The sequence below is a fragment of the Stegodyphus dumicola genome, chromosome 4 (assembly GCF_044657685.1).
Source record: "Stegodyphus dumicola isolate Sdum_Otavi_A_Nest chromosome 4, ASM4465768v1".
NCBI classification, from domain to species: domain Eukaryota; kingdom Metazoa; phylum Arthropoda; class Arachnida; order Araneae; family Eresidae; genus Stegodyphus; species Stegodyphus dumicola.
In genome coordinates, this window is record NC_140771.1 from 51967944 (window position 1) to 51984712 (window position 16769).

A 16769-nucleotide genomic window follows, 5' to 3' on the forward strand; every position below is an offset into this window, starting at 1 on the left:
GTTTTGATGGAGAATATTTCTTTTTATTGAATTTTTAAAAAAAGATTTAAGAGTGACATTTTATAACAGGTTTTACATGGAAAGAAGGTTTTTCTTCTAGTTTGACGATTTCTTTTTCTTGGGAGATGTTTCTATTGGAAAGATGGAAGGAAAGACGATTCCCACATTGAAGAAGGTTCATGAGAAACTCGTACGGATCTTGGTTCTCTTTTCGAGCCGATATATCATACGGAATCCGGGACATGTTTTGCAATCGCTCCAGTTCCTCCTCGTATTTTTGCTTGCTCGCCAATTTCATGCGGGGACGAAACTGGTCCAGAATATACAATCCCTGGGGTTGAGTCACTCGAGAAAAAGCGACATATTGCTGAAATCGATTAGAAGGTCCGTGCATGTAAATTGCGATCGACGGAAAGGTGGCTCCTTGGGCTTTATGAGCCGTAATCGCTTCGGCTAACATCAAAGGAAACTGTTCGCGATAAAATGCGAGTCTTTTCGTTGAACAGGTGTCAATACGAATGGAGACGCGATCGATAGGAGCTAGACTATTCGAAAATTGCAGCCAGACACGCGTCACAACTCCGTCTTCGTCCTGGTCTATTTGGTGTAGTGTTCCAATCGCTCCATTCATCCATCCTTTGGATCTGTCGAGCGTTTTAGTCAATTGATATCGCGCTCCTCTTTGTAAATGGAGGACGGATTCGAGATTCGCCATCTGAGATCGATGTAAATGTCGACTCCGTTTCATCATCCTCTTCCGCAATTTTTCGCTCTCGGAATAAATCACGTCTCGAGCCAGACACGAACAGTACGTCCCTCGGGATTGGAGACGTTTCATATTATATTTCTCTGCATCCTTGCTCGAAAAACAGAGAATAATAGCTTCGCGAGGAATTTCGTCGAAACTGCGAACGCGGGACTGGAAAAATGCCACATCGTCCGGTTCTAAAAAGTGATTTCTCGTTAAACGATCGAGTCTCTCCTCGTAATCCAGAGAGAATCGCATACATTCGACTAGTTCATAGTAGAGCGTGGATTGAGGCGTCCACCACCCTTCAGAGTAAAAAATGGGCGTGTCGCGAATCGGTTGGAGCTGCTGCAAATCTCCGAATTTAATCATATGCACATTCCCAAACGGCTTATCCGGCACATGACACAATTGTCGAAGTTGCTGGTCGAGGCGCGAAAATAAATTGGATCCGATCGTGGAAACGTCATCCAAAATCACCATTCGTAAAGGAGCATACAGGGGTCTGTAATAGTCTAAAGTCTCTTGGGTCAGAGGTCGAACAAAAGTCCCGTTCATTTGAAGACGCAGGGCATGATGCAAAGTATCTCCCGTAATGTAAACCGCTCCTTGCGCACTGAGTGCGAGTTTGAGAACCGAGCACGCTTCGCTAAAAAGAGGCGTTCGAATCAGAGTTTGGTATAAAGCTTGGATCAGGAAAGATTTACCCGTTCCGGCAGATCCTTGCACAATAATATCCAGAGGAGGAGGACGTTTCGATTCAGGTAACGCGTAATAGGTGTACAAACGGACGAGAACGTAGATCAGGAAATTGTATTGCTCTTTATTACATTGTCGAATACATTTTTGATAGGCTTCTTCGGACCACATATCCTTATACTGCAAATTCGTATAGCTTTCCCACTGCTTGGGAGGAAGATGTTTCTTTCGCGGTCGCGAGTTTTTTTTAAGAACAGCATAACGTTCCCTTTGAAGTATTCGTTCTCGCTCTCGATTAGCTGAATTGCTTCGCCAGCGTCGTTTCTGTTCACGCATTCTTTCCCTAAGACGTTCTCTACTGGATAGGCTCATCGTGACACCACTCAAAAAGGTGAAGTGTGTGTATAGAAAATCACTTCCTTTAATTTTTATATATATACTTTTTGAGGAGGGGGAGGGGGGTGTGTGTGAAATGACCTCGTCTCGAAACGAACCATTAGCACTTCAAGAAGACTTGGAACGAGATAGGTTTCTTAGAGAGAGAGAGGGACACAAAAAAATATATAAAAAATCAGAATGATTTATCCGTCGACCTCTGGGCTAAAAGTAAACAAACAAAATTTGAAAAGTTCAAGGTGAACTCACTGAATTCATCTTAGAAATCAGATAGGAAAAAAAAATGAGGGTACCCATGTTTCCTCTTCAACAACATAGACTCATCTAAAACGAAACTCGGAATGCTTACACAAATAAACAAGAATCCATTCTTAAACAAAAAAATGGGGACGTCTTGTCGATCGAGTCAGCTGGAAAAAAAAAAAAAAAAACTTTTGGTTAATTTTTATCATGTCTTCTAGACATGATAAAAATTAATGAACCCCCCTTTTTGTCTGGGAAGGATGTCTCACTCTTTCTAAAAATAGACCATCACTCACCCTTTCTAATAGCAACAATTCCAAGAATGAGTCATAGTTTGTTTTTTTCGAATGGGTGAGACATCCTTCCCAGACAAAAAGAGGGGACAGTTAATTTTTATCATGTCTATAAGACATGATAAAAATTAACCAAAAGTTTTTTTTTTTTAACTCAGAAATTTTTTCAGAGCTCTGAGAATTTTTTTCCCAGTCGACTTGGCTGGACAAGACATCTCCGGATTCTTTCTGGAATGGACTCTATGATCTATTTAAACATTTCGAGTTCCGAGTTTCGCTTCAGTTGAGTGTGAGCCGTTCAAGAAGAAGAAACCATCCTGTGAGTGGAGAGAGAGAACTATTCCTTTTTCCATTCACCCGTTGTGTTGAACCGTTCAGATGTTTGCTTTTATTAATATTTTTTTCCTAACCCACCCGTCTTTAAACAATGGAATAGTGTGAAAGGGTCAACCCATTTTATAGATATCACATCATACCCTCATCTCAACGGGTCTCGAGTGGGAGGAAGGAAGGAGCAGGTGACGAGAACTAAGCATGTCTGTTTATCGAGTAGACGCATCGGGGAAAGAACGATACCCGACCGACCCCCGACATCCTCACTACGAATTATACGTTACGGATCCTGAAGGAAATCCTATCTTGGCTCGAGACGAAAACGGTCATGAGTATTACGCGGTAGATTTAAACGGAAACCAATACATTTTAGCTCCTCGACGGTATGCCCGAACGGCTTTTGGACGAGAATACTACCCGAAATTTCAAAATGGGGACGAGTATTCGCTTTATACGTCTGTTTTATTCCCTTATGCCAAAGACGAATCGGGGCATGAAATGTATCCTAAAAAGGCGGATGGAGTCGAATATTGTTTAACGGCCGGCGATCGAGTTCGTTATGCTCGCGATGCTTGGGGAAACGAGTTTTATCCTCGAAGAGCGGATCAGGAAACGGAATACCTCTGTGAAAAATTGGGGTATGCGAAAAGAGCCGACGGATCCGAAACGTATCCTAAATTTTATATCTACACTTCTGGTTAAGATCTCTCTCTCTCTCAAAAGAGAAGAAAATAATAAAGAGTGTGTTACTGCAATGGAGCATTCTGACGCGGAACCTATTTCTTATTCCATTTGGTGTGTGAAATGCCGAGCCAAGACCGATACGGTCGACGTCCACTATCGCATGTCGAAAAATCGACGGCCGATGGTCACGGGAAAATGTCAGGTGTGTGGAACCAAGAAACAACAGTTTATTATAAATGCTTCCGTTCCACCTGGAATTCAGTTCCTGGATGAGGGGGAAGAAAAAGGAAAATGTTCCGAGTAAGAAGAAACAAGTATACAAATCAAAATTTGGAAAAAGATGGATCTTACTATTATATGCTCTCCTAAAGCGGGTGGTTCACCTTTACAGTTTGGCATACAGACGGATTCGCATAATCCGGTTCCAAGACTCGTGAATTTTCCTCAACCGGCAACTCCACCCTTAGATACTTCTTCTTTGAATGAGTTTTCTAGCATTCTGAAAGAATATCTAAACGTCGTGAAAGAATTGATTCTTCCCCTGAATCGAAATGTTGAAGAAAAGAGCTCTGAATGTGGAAGCAAGGACACGGATCCAAAGCCAAATTCGGAGGGTTGAAAGGGATAGGTGAAAGTCCATTATTAAAAAAAAGAAACAATGGTCATGTCATGTCTTGTCGATCGAGTCAGCTAGAAAAAATTCTCTAGATGAGATTAAAAAAAAAAAACTTTTGGTTAATTTTTATCATGTCTTCTAGACATGATAAAAATTAACTCTCTCTTCTTTTTGTCTGGGAAGGATGTCTCACCCTTTCTAAAAATAGACCATCACTCACCCTTTCTCAAGGCAATTATTCCAAGAATGAGTCATGATCTATTTTTAGAAATGGTGAGACAACCTTCCTTGACAAAAAGGAGGGACAGTTAATTTTTATCATGTCTAGAAGACATGATAAAAATTAACCAAAAGTTTTTTTTTTTTTTTTTTTTTTTTTCTTATCAATCACTCAGAAAATTTTTTCCAGAGCTCTGAGAATTTTTTTTTCCGGTCGACTCGATGATCCAAACAACAAGACATCCAAAATTGTTTCTAGAAGAAACTCTCGCTTCTCTATTTAAACCCCTCGCGTTTCCAACTTCAGATCCGTGTGTGCTGTGCACTCAACCTAGATACGCGCTTCTCCTCCCTCCTGGAAAGAACCTTTTTTTCTGAGCTCTTAGCATTTTTTCTCAGCTTCATTTCCATTCTCCAGGTTTCTGTCTCCTCCTTTCCGTTAACACTGCAAAATTTCTAAATTTCTCATCACTCGGAGCTTAGAAATCTGTCATCAAAAAAACATGACATAGCTCTGCTTTCAAGGAGTCGGTTTAGATTCGTCAGGATCATGGCTGATTTTCCATGACGGCTCTCCAACCGCAATATTACAGTTTGAAAGGAATAACGTAAAAAAGTTCGTCCTAGATATGCAACGAAACGTAAAAAGAGCGACGAGAATCTAAAAACGCTACGACCCTTTCCAGAAGGGGAGGGAGCAATGGATATTCAGGTGAGTCCACAGCATGGACTGCACGAAAATGAAACGACTTCCGCAGATAACAGAATGTTCGAGATGTCTGTCGTCGATCAAGTCAGCTGGTAAAATTTTCTAAGAGCTGAGAAAAATGTTCGCATACCTTCACAGAAATTCTTTCCAGGAGGGAGAAGTGTGTATCCAGGTCGAATTCACAGCACAGACTGAACTAAAGTTGGAAACACGAGTGGTTTAAATAGAGAAGGGAGAGTTCCTTCTAGAAACAATTTGGATCTGTCTTGTTTGGATCATCGAGTCGGCTGGGAAAAAATTCTCAGAGCTTTGAAAAAAATTTCTGAGTGATGAAAAAAAAAAAAAACTTTTTGTTAATTTTTATCATGTCTTCTAGACATGATAAAAATTAACTCTCTCTTCTTTTTGTCTGGGAAGGATGTCTCACCGTTTCGAAAAACAAACCGTGACTCATTCTTGGAATAATTGCCATGAGAAGGATGAGTTTTGGTTTCGTTTTCGAAACGGTGAGACATCCTTCCTTGACAAAAAGAGGGGACAGTTAATTTTTATCATGTCTTATAGACATGATAAAAATTAACAAAAAAAAATTTTTTTTTTTTTACTCAGAAATTTTTTCCAGAGCTCTGAGAATTTTTTTCTCCCCCCCAACCAACTCAATGGACTAGACGATGAGTTTTTAAGAATGGACGTTTTGTTATTTATGCAGATATTCCGAGTTTCGCGTCAGGTAAATGCGCGCTCACCTTAGATTGGATTTTTTTCAAACAGGTCTAGAGATTGGATAACCCATCAAGAATTCTTCGACAGGTTTTTGGAAAAAGAAATCGTCAAAAAGTGAGTATTGATTTTGATATTTTCTTTTCAACCTTGGTTCAGTTTCTAGTACATTCCTATACTAATTCCATTGTATTTAAAAAAAATAATGTCAGCACGGACTGATCTGACCCGAAACGCTTGCCCATCCAGTTGGCTGGAGGGAGGAAAAAAAAAGAAATTTGTTGTGAAGAATATGTCAGTTTTTTTCTAAAAATAGATTTCTAAGAAAAGAATGAACCTTTGTTGGAAATCTATTTTTAGAAACATGTCTAGACAACATGTTGACAAGAAAAAAATTCTTTTTTTTTCCTGAGAGTGAAATGATTTTCTTCTTTCCACCCACTTTTCTTATTCTTTGGGAGGAAGGAAGAACTTCCCTTCCCCCCGCCTTTTTTCCACTAGTATTTATATAGATCCGAGTTTTTCTGCCTACAGGGTTCATTCTCGTTCTTCCTTCTCAACCGAGCAAAACTAAAATGTCGACCGATGCTGTTGCAGTTCTACCTACCCTGGTGGAAATCACGCCCGTCTGTCATCTCGAAGTAGCTCATCAATGGGAACCTCTCTCCCGTTTCGAAGAATGGTTTCGGGACCCGGAGCGTATGGAACAAATCGTCCAAGAAACCATGTGCTATTTATCCTGTTACGATGGAAAAATCCTGCATTATTTTTCGTTCATCGAAGTTTTCAAGCACTTTGCTTTCCAATCGATGATGGAGGCAGGAACCTTTCGCTTACACGCTTATCTGCGATGGGAAAATGTGATCGCCGTCGATGCTGGAACCTTTTTAAAACTGTTTTACGTTTCACCTGAGTGGGTTCATATTCTTCAAACCGGAGAAGCTTCTATCTGTCTTTATGGATGGGAAATGGAATCAGAAGCCGACGGGTATCGTATGATTCCCTATCGACTGCGAGCTCGCTCCGTGTACATTATTCACGGACCTCTTTACTACCAACTCCAATTTCATGACAAGACGGTGTTTGCCGTAGACGCCCTCTCCAGGAAGAAAGTGGAGCCTTTACGAGCGTTGCATCCTGAACAGCATTTCCAATTCCCTGCTCGCGAGGAAGAGAGGAGAAGGAAAAGATCCAGAAGGAGGAGACACCTAAAGAGGTACTAAAAAGAAGTCGGAAGGTAGAAGCATTTTTTTTTCATTAACGGAAAAAAAAACTGTGGATCATTCTTTGTATATTTCTTGGAAAAAAAAAAAGAAAAGACTAATATTCATAATAGAGGGAGTTAGGAGGGACCCTATCTATATATAGCTCTCTATATAAATCGGAAGCGTCAACAGGACGGTCCACCGAAAACAATCTACCTTATCTTTCTCAGAGCAGAGTGGAAGAAAGGCCAAGATGCGTGGACTCATTGGAAGCAAAAAAATTCGAGTGGTTTAAATAGATAAGTGAGAAAAGATTTTGAGAGGTGTTGTTTTATGGATGGACCTGGCTGGGAAAAAAAATTGGCAAAGCTCAGAGAAAAATTTCTGAATTGAAAAAAAAAAAAAGAACTTTTTGTTAATTTTTATCATGTCTTATAGACATGATAAAAATTAACTCTCTCTTCTTTTTGTCTGGGAATGATGTCTCACCGTTTCGAAAAATAGACCATCACTCATCATCCTTTCTAAAATAATAGAATTTCAAGAATGGGATATGTTCTATTTTTCGAAACGGTGAGACATCATTCCCAGACAAAAAGAAGAGAGAGTTAATTTTTATCATGTCTATAAGACATGATAAAAATTAACCATAAGTTGTTTTTTTTTTTTTTTTTTTTTTTTTTTATAACACGAAATTTTTTTCCAAAGCGCTGAGAAATTTTTCCCAGTCGACTCACTCATCCAAACAAGACATCTAAAATTGTTTCTAGAAGGAGCTCTTATTTTTTTCTATTTAAGGAACTCGAGTTTCGGCTTCCCATCAGTCTGTACGCTGCATTCAACCTGGATTCCCCTTTTTTGGAGATAGGGGGAAACTTTCGCAGTTTTTTTTCCTGAAACCCTCTATGGATCAGAGAATCTCACACATATCCTCCTCCGTGGATCGAAATGGACTGACCGCCATATCTGTTTTAGATAATAGTTTTGAATTTTCCACCTCCTCCCCAAGATTAGACTATCTCAATATTTTTTTAAAGAAAAACAAAATTATTTTTTATGATTATTCTACAATTTTTAGTTTTTCTTTCCCCCCCCCACTCTTTAAGAAGAATAAAAACATAAAGCACATTGAAACAGTTCCGATAAATTTTGAAACTGAAAGTCCATCACCTTGTTCTCCACGGGACTAAAATAAGTTTCCCCGGTCTGAGAATCTTCTTGGATTTGAAGAGGTTCTCTCATCACACTCTGAAGCCAGGTCGAAAAGAGGAGAGCTTCTGGACCCAAATCGTTGAGCAGTCTTTCCAGGAAATCGAAGGTGATAAAAGGGGTATAGCGGAGAATCCGGCTGGGGCGGTCCGACGTATCGATCCAGAGATCCGTCGTTAAGGATCGGTAAGGGCGAAAAGGGGCTCGAGAGATCCATTGCTGAATAGTCCGTTGACCTTTCGGACTCATCCAAGTCCCTTGCTGGGAAAGGCAAGTCACGAGTTCCGATCCTCGAAAATAGAGCGTGCCCGACCCCAAGTAAAACATGAGGGGGATCGTCTTGGCAAACCGGAAACGAATCGCGAGGGAAAAAGACTCTCGCCGTAACCACTCCATGGCATTTCGTTTTCTCTCTCCTGAGGACGAGATGGAAAAAAAAGGAAAGACAACTTTTCTCTCGGTTTCTTTTATATATAGGAAGAGAGGGGGGAGGGTTCTCGAAAAGACTCATGGGAAATTTCTTCTTCTTTTTCTTCTTCTTTTTGGGGTAGGTGGGAGGAACTCGTTTTTTTTGGCGGAGAGAATGCGTCGGATGACATCCCGAGACATTTAAAAAAAGAATAGATAGGATGGATTCTTCAAGTGGGAAATGCGGGGTGGTTAAGGGATCTTATTTTAAAGAATATTATTACCATTCTTCGAGGGTGAGACGTCTTACCATTAAGTCAGGTAATCCGAGATGATGAGCATTCCTTTTGACATGTCTCATATGTTTTCTAATAGTTATGTAACATAAATTTTCCAGGCTAAGAATACGTGGTTCAACAGCATAATTGAGTAACCGCATATTTTCCTCTTCCAATTTTCCATTTTTTCGCCAGCGTTCTAAAACTGTTTTGGGATCGCAACACCGGACATTTGCACCAGCAAGCAACAACATATCCACGATGAGTTTGCATCGTAATTGACAGGCATAGTGTAAAGGTGTAAAACCAAAAATATCATGTTTGTTCATGTCGCATCCAAGAAGAATCAGTTGCCGAACGATATCATCCATTGAGAACAATATAACGAAATGTAAAGCATTTCTTTTCGTCAATCTGTGTTTATAAAAAACGGGTGGTTCCGCGTTTATTATAATTTTGTAAATATCCATTGATGAAAACTGTTAGAAAAACTCATATTGAATTCAACTCTATTAAATTTACGCGTAGCTTCTTTGATAGATAGGTAGGAGATATCCTTAAATTCTTCACTGGACGGGGTTCTTGAGAAGAGAGGGTAGAACCATGTTGGAGAGCACACACTCATTCTAAAAGGAAACACGGATTGAACTAAAGCGAAACTCGGAATGCTTAAATAGATGAGCGATAGTCCGTTCTTAAAAAATTGGATAGTTTTGTCCATCGAGTTGGCTGGGAAAAATTTCTGAGAGCCAAAAAAAAAAAAAATTTTCGTTAATTTTTATCATGTCTTAAGACATGATAAAAATTAACTCTCTCTTCTTTTTGTCTGAGAATGATGTCTCATCCTTTCGAATATGTTTCTAAAAATAAATTTCCAAGAAAGAAATGAGTCATGTTCTATTTTTAGAAGCATATCGAGACAACAGGTTATCAACATCATTTGAAAAAGAGGGTATAGTTAATTTTTATCATGTCTAAAGACATGATAAAAATTAACAAAAAGTTTTTTTTTTTTTTTTTTTTTTTTTTTTTAAAGGTTGAAAATTTTTCTGAGAGAAATATTTTTCCCAACGACTTATCTTTTTTACTCCTACCTACTTTCATTCCCCCCCTCTCACTCTTTCTCTATATAAACGATTGCAGAAGGAATCGCGGCTCATTTTCTTGAGCAGATAGGTCGAGAACAGATGGCTACGGGAGACTTAATCATGACGTGTGAAGACGATGATGAACCCTGTTTGGACTTGCAACCTTCTTCGCCTTTATATGAATGTGTTTCTTCGGAGAATGAGTATATCACGTCGTGGTCTGATATATCGCCAACTCCTTCTCCTCCACCTGTCCGCCGTAGGATCAAAAAGAAGAAACCTAATCCAATTCGTGATACTCCTTCTCTGAATTTCAATCCGCCGTTATCGCCCATTTCGTCTTCTTCCTCTCATTATTCAGAAATAATGGACCAATCCTCTCCACCACGCATGCGTTCTACAATCGAAGATCTTCCCTCCTCATCTCATTCTACTTCTTCTACTAAAAAAAAGAGATCTCGAACTGAAATTCATCCGAGTGTCATAGGTGTGCTGGCCATCACGTCTGATGGATACACTCTGACAAACAGTGTCCGGTTTGCCTCTAGAGACATGAAAACGTATCGACCGCATACTAAATGGATTCAGCAATTGAATGAGGATCTGCGAAAACTTCATATTCAAAGACTGTATGTCGCGAATGAACATTGTCGAAAAAAAATTTATCAATTGCTCCGTGTTGAATCTGTATGGACAGTAAGCTATAAACCTTCTCGTCGTCCACAGCAATGTGGGTATTGTGGAACGAAATATTGTCATCGATTTATGGCTATGATCGCCCTGCAACAAATAGTGAAATATGGTGTCAATAAATATATTCATTGAAGAACCAAATGAAGTGTCTTTTTTTATAGATGATGATTAGTATTTTGTCCAACCTCCTCTGTGTTCTATGACAGATGCAATTCGTCGAGGCATGGACGCGATTAATGTTTCAAAATAAGTTTCTTCCAAACTATAAAAAGCATCGCGGACCAAGTCCCATAATTCCAGTCGGTTTCGAGCTACCCGATTCGCTAATCGACGTTCTAATTCCGCCCAAACATTTTCGACGGGATTCAAATCAGCTCCTTTAGGAGGCCAGTCTTCGACCATAGGAATTTCATGTTCTCGAATCCATTGTGTGACACGTAAACTCGTATGGATCGGAGAGAGATCGTGCATAAACAAGAGACGGTGTTCGGTGATCAAAGGGTTTAAAGAAACATCGGGAGGTTGACTATGATCGAGAAGCACCGGCTCTAAAATATTAGAGAGGTAATAGTCGGCATTTAAATGCTGGATCCCGATTCGACGGATTTGGTTGGGAAATTTTCCGCTCATGCACATCCAGACACTGAGATTAAAACGACCGGAACGTTGACGGCCTTCTAACGCAGAAGAAAAATAACGTTCGTCTTGATAACGCAGGACCTGTCGAGGCCGCCATATGCGAATAGGACCGTACCCGATCGAACTGAATACTTTCTCATCGGAAAATATAATCCGGGACCAATCATCGACCGTCCATTCCGCACGTTGAGAAGCAAAGTCGTAGCGTCGTTGACGATGAATGTCCCGCAAATAATCTTTTCGGACGGGGAAGCGCGACACTAATCCTTTTTCTTTTAATCGTCGACGAACCGTTTGAGCGGTGCAAGGCACTTGTAATCGACGACCAATATCCGTCGCGGGTAAAAAAGGATCACCCGTCGACATTTCAAAAATACGTTGATCCATTTCTTGGGTCGTGGCTCGAGGTCGGCCGGATTTGTGTTTGGTTTGATAGTTCTCCTCATTTTCCGAGGAGCGGGAGATCCAATATTGAACTGTGGAAGGAGCGACATTCAAGTGTCGAGCAATTTGACGAACCGTTTGCCCTCGTTCATAATACAAACGACGAATTTCCCGTCTTATTTCAACAGGTGTATACGGCATGATAAGAATAAGAATAATACAAGTAGGATCTTGGTTACCATGTTCCTTGATTTCATTTCAACGTGTCACGGTCCCGATAAAATCGTAGCAGGTGTCAATGGTCAATTGCAGTGCACGGAATGTGATCAAATTCAAGATGCGTATGCTTTTATTTTACGAGCATCCTTTCCTGATGACAGTGATCCGTTCTTATCGGCTCGTCTAGCTCGAGAATATGCGAATTGGACGGGAGATTTGAACGTACCCTGCACATTTCCTCTCATAGGGATTCCTGGTATTTTACCGATCCGTAATGTTTCCTTCACGTTACGTATTTTATTAAACGGGATTCGATTATTACAATGCGTGAATGCCCCTTTTCGATCCCAGGCCGAACCTTTTGAATCGTATGAATCGCTCGAACGGTTCATGATCGAATACATGGACGAATACGCCCAGCATATTGAAAAAATCGCCAATGAAGAGAATCACTCCCAAGTCGATAAAGCGGCTCTGCACGCTCTTTTCACCAACATGAAATCGCTCATGGAAAATGTCCATCAAGACGAGGACCAACCTTTCAATTTCTTAAGTTATTATCACAAAGTCCTAGCTCCCTACGTAAAAATATGTGACGGCGACGATGCTTCGTTCCTTCTACCTCCTACTTGCAAGGATGTTGAAAAGGATCCCGCTTATCAATTATGTTGTGAAATGAAAGCCTCGAATCAAATTCGGGCTCGTTATTCTCCTTACACGACCCTATTTGATCTTGTGCACGTCATGATTTATTGCAATTTATGCCGGAACGAACTCAACGTGGTGGCAAATTTCGTGTTTGAGTTTGGAGTTCGCATTTGTCGTCGCCCCTTCTTCTTCAAAGAATCGTTCTTGACCCAGCAATTGCGAAAACTGGTCACTTCTCAAATTACGTACCATCGGAATACAGAATTCTACTACCTCCTTCGAGAGATTCAACAAGGCGGCACGTGCGATGCCTTTTCACTAGAATTTATTGAAAAAATGAGTCGAATCGAAACCTTTTTAGCGAAAGTGTTCCTAGGAAAAGCGGATGATCGAATAAAGCAGTTTGCGTTCAAACAAAATTTCCCCTACGTCCTGTTTGTTCCGAAAGAAGACGAAGAGACGACGAAAAAAGCCACCCAAATTGATGAGTACCTCGGATACCTTTTCGGGACCGGGTTTATTATTTCAAAGCTCAAAGGTAAAGGATTAGTGAAAGGTTCGATCGCGATGGGTAAGAAATTTTACCGTCTTGTACAAAAAGTGGCCTTGAAAATACGCGAATTTGAAAAATCCGACGAAGAAATTTTCTGGACGATGGAAATGGTGAAACTGTTCTTATGTTCCGACGGGTATATGGAAAAAGAATTGAGAATGTTACTCAATGTAGCGACGAAGGAATCTCAAGTTCCCTCTCGTCAAGAAATATGTCAAGGAGGAGGAAGAAGAAACGAAGATGGCGAAGAGATGGATATGTCATAATCAAGTAAATAATTGGGAAAATGGCAGACGCAGAGGAAGAAATCTGTGGAATTTGCTTGAAGGCCTTCAAAGAAACGAAACGCCATAAAGTCTACAATCTCGATTGTGAGCATTCCTTTCATATTAAATGTATAAAGAAATGGATTCGAGAGTATGGTAAAAAGAAATGCCCGACCTGTCGGACTCGTATCAGCCAGGATGATATGCTCTATTTTACCAGCGGAACATTGCAAATGGAACATTTAAGAATAGATTCGGATGAAGAGGAAGAGGAGGAAGAACCAGAGGTGGAAGAACCGCCAAAGCAACGACGAAGACGAAGACCCGAAGAAGAATTAGTCGATCTGGGAGGCCATGGTCTCATTTTTTCAGGGCCTAGTACCAGTCAAATGAGACCCAGAAGACAGAGAAGAGAAGATTTAGTGGGAGATTATGCTTATATGGATACACCTAGACAAAGTTCACCTACCTCAGATGATGAAGAACGGGAAGTCAATCCTTATTTTGGTCGACCGAATGCATTTTGGAGAGAAATGAGACGACAAAGACGAAGTAGAAGGAATTAGATGATTCTTAAAATAAAAATAAAAACAGTAAACAAAAATGGAAAAGTAAGACTGATGACTGGTATATAATATTTCGTTATCAACAGATCCATCTCCTATACATCGTTATATCAACAGATCTATTTCCATATGGAAAAGTAAAACCGACCGACTGTTGAAAAATATTTCTCAAAAAAAAAAAAAAAAAAACTTTTTGTTAATTTTTATCATGTCTTTTAGACATGATAAAAATTAACTGTACCTTCTTTTTTATTTTGAATGATGTCACCTTTTCTAAAAATAGATTTCTAAGAATGAATCATGCTTTTCTTGGAAATTTATATTTAGAAACATGTCTAGACAACATGTTGACATCATTCCAAACACCAACATCAACCAAATGATGTCACCTTTTCTAAAAATAGATTTCTAAGAATGAATCATGCTTTTCTTGGAAATTTATATTTAGAAACATGTCTAGACAACATGTTGACATCATTCCAAACAAAAAGGAGGGTAGAGTTAATTTTTATCATGTCTAAGACATGATAAAAATTAACAAAAAGTATTTTTTTAACTTATATATATATATATATATATATATATATACCACATTAGATTTTTTTGAGAAATATTTTCCACCAGTCGGTCGGTTTTACTTTCTTTTTTTTGGAGATGTTGATAACGATATATAAGTCGATATATAAGTTTCACTCACTGGGTTCTGATTCATTCGTTTTCGCCTTTGCTTTCACGAGATATCGAGACCGCTTCAGCATTTCGAAGGAAGCCCCTTTGATGTTATACTGTTTCTTCAATCGTCGCTTTAGATTAAATAAATACTGGTAATGATTTTTTCCAAATAGTTTGGATGGAGGAGCATTGAAAAGAAACTGGAATAACTTTATCTGATTTGGATCCTTATAGACTTCTAAAGATTTAGACGCAAACGCTTTTCGTTTCTCTGGATCATCGTTTAGATAGCCCAAGATGTGAATCATCCTCAATTCCGTTTCTAAAAGTAATAAGACTATCAGCGACAGTTCATCTGTTTCATAATTGGAGAGACAGTGATTACGGATTTGATTCATCTGCTCTGCTGTAAAACGTTGGTGTTTTCGACGACGAGGTTTCTTGACCACCACCTCATCTGCAGAAGGTAAGAACCATTTTCGTCGAATAGCATTTAAAGCATTTGAAATATATTTCGCGGAACGTTGTTTTTGATCGATAAGATATTGGTGATATTCTTGAAGTGTTTCGGTATGATTTAGATCTTTATGCATTTGTAAACACCAAGTTTCATATTGATTTTCATAAATAGAGTAGACTAATTTACTAGTTTTTGAGGGAGACATGATGCTTCTTTTATTTTTGGTATAATGAAGAACTCTTACTTATTTATAATTTTTAATAGGTTTTTGAATCAAAAAAAATATTTATAATAAGAAGAAGAAACAGTAGAAACAAAATGGCCGAATGTTGTCCAATTTGCTTAGACGAACTCATTGCCGAAGATGTAGAAACCATTTCTACTTTAACGTGTCAACATCAGTTCCACACGAAATGTATTGACATTTGGAGAGAAAAAGCATTGACGTGTCCTGTCTGCCGAGAACCGTTTGAAGATGCCCTGCAGAAATTAATTTCTATGTTTCTCCCTTTGCGACGTTCTTTTTTATATGATGTAATTTACGATTATGAAAATCGCATCAGACGATGAGGCTGATTTAGATGATTTACTCATGTATGAATTATTGGGACCTTGGGAAACTTCTGATGAGGAAGAGGAGGAGGAAACAGAGTCAATCGAACCTGAGGAAGAAAACCACAGTGAGGAAACTAATTGAGACTGGAAAAAGGAATCGAGACCATAGATGGGTTTGAGTAAATTAGCCGATGACGGATGTAGGGATGGCACTCGAACCGATGGAATGGATTGGGACTGATATTCATCCCATTTCTTTAATCCCATCCGAAGATTTAAAGCCAATGACTTTTTCATATATTCGGAAAGAAGGAATCGCCAGGTTTTGGGACGATACTTTCCAACAATCTCGGGAGCGTTTAACATGCTGAGATAGCATTCTTGAGCTGTACGACACAGTTTCAAATGAAAGACAACATCCATTTCATTCTCGACTTGCTTCCACCATCTCCCAGTTTGATGTTTCCTTGGGTACAGCACTTCGTTGTGTGGATATATTTCAGCCTCATCTTCGATCCACGGTTTCATGGTACTGGAAGGAAGGTCGTAGGGATCGCCTAAATGATAATTCAGTAACTGACAATTAGATAAATTGAGATGAAGATGGCTCGTGAAAACAATGAGACGATCGGCATAGGCTGGTTTGACCACCGAGTCTCCAAAATTCGGTTCGATCCAGATGAGAAGATCGCAATGCGTGCCGTCGCATTCGTAAGACGGATCTAACCCGCTGACGAACCAATCGTTGGAATCGTCGAGAAGAATATGGACCGTTTTATGATGTCGAACAAAAAGGGTTTCCAAATGATAGGATAAGAGGGAAGGATGCCTTCCTAAATTACCTAATACAACGGTCACGGGTGCATCTTGACATTTCTTGAAAAGATCTTGAATGGAACCCATGCTGGTTGTTCCGCATACTTGATTCCCGAGACGAGTCAGAAAAGATCCCATGCTTCTTATTCTTTATTTTTTTAACGCAGCTCGCATATATTCTTGATCTTTCTGGAATTCCGATTCAGGATAAGGTGGCTTTTGAAGATTGGCATTCACTTCATTATGAAATTGAAACCAGACGTGGGCAAAGTGTTCGCCTAAAAACCGTTCTTTATACGTTTTGAGTTTGGATAAGTAATGATACACACATATCCCGCATCGGAGAGTTCGATATAAAGATTCTGTCACAAAGTCTCTCCAAAGAGTTTTCGCGAGACGAATATCCTCGTCCTGCTCGTCCTGAACTGAAAACGCTTCGGCCATCCAATG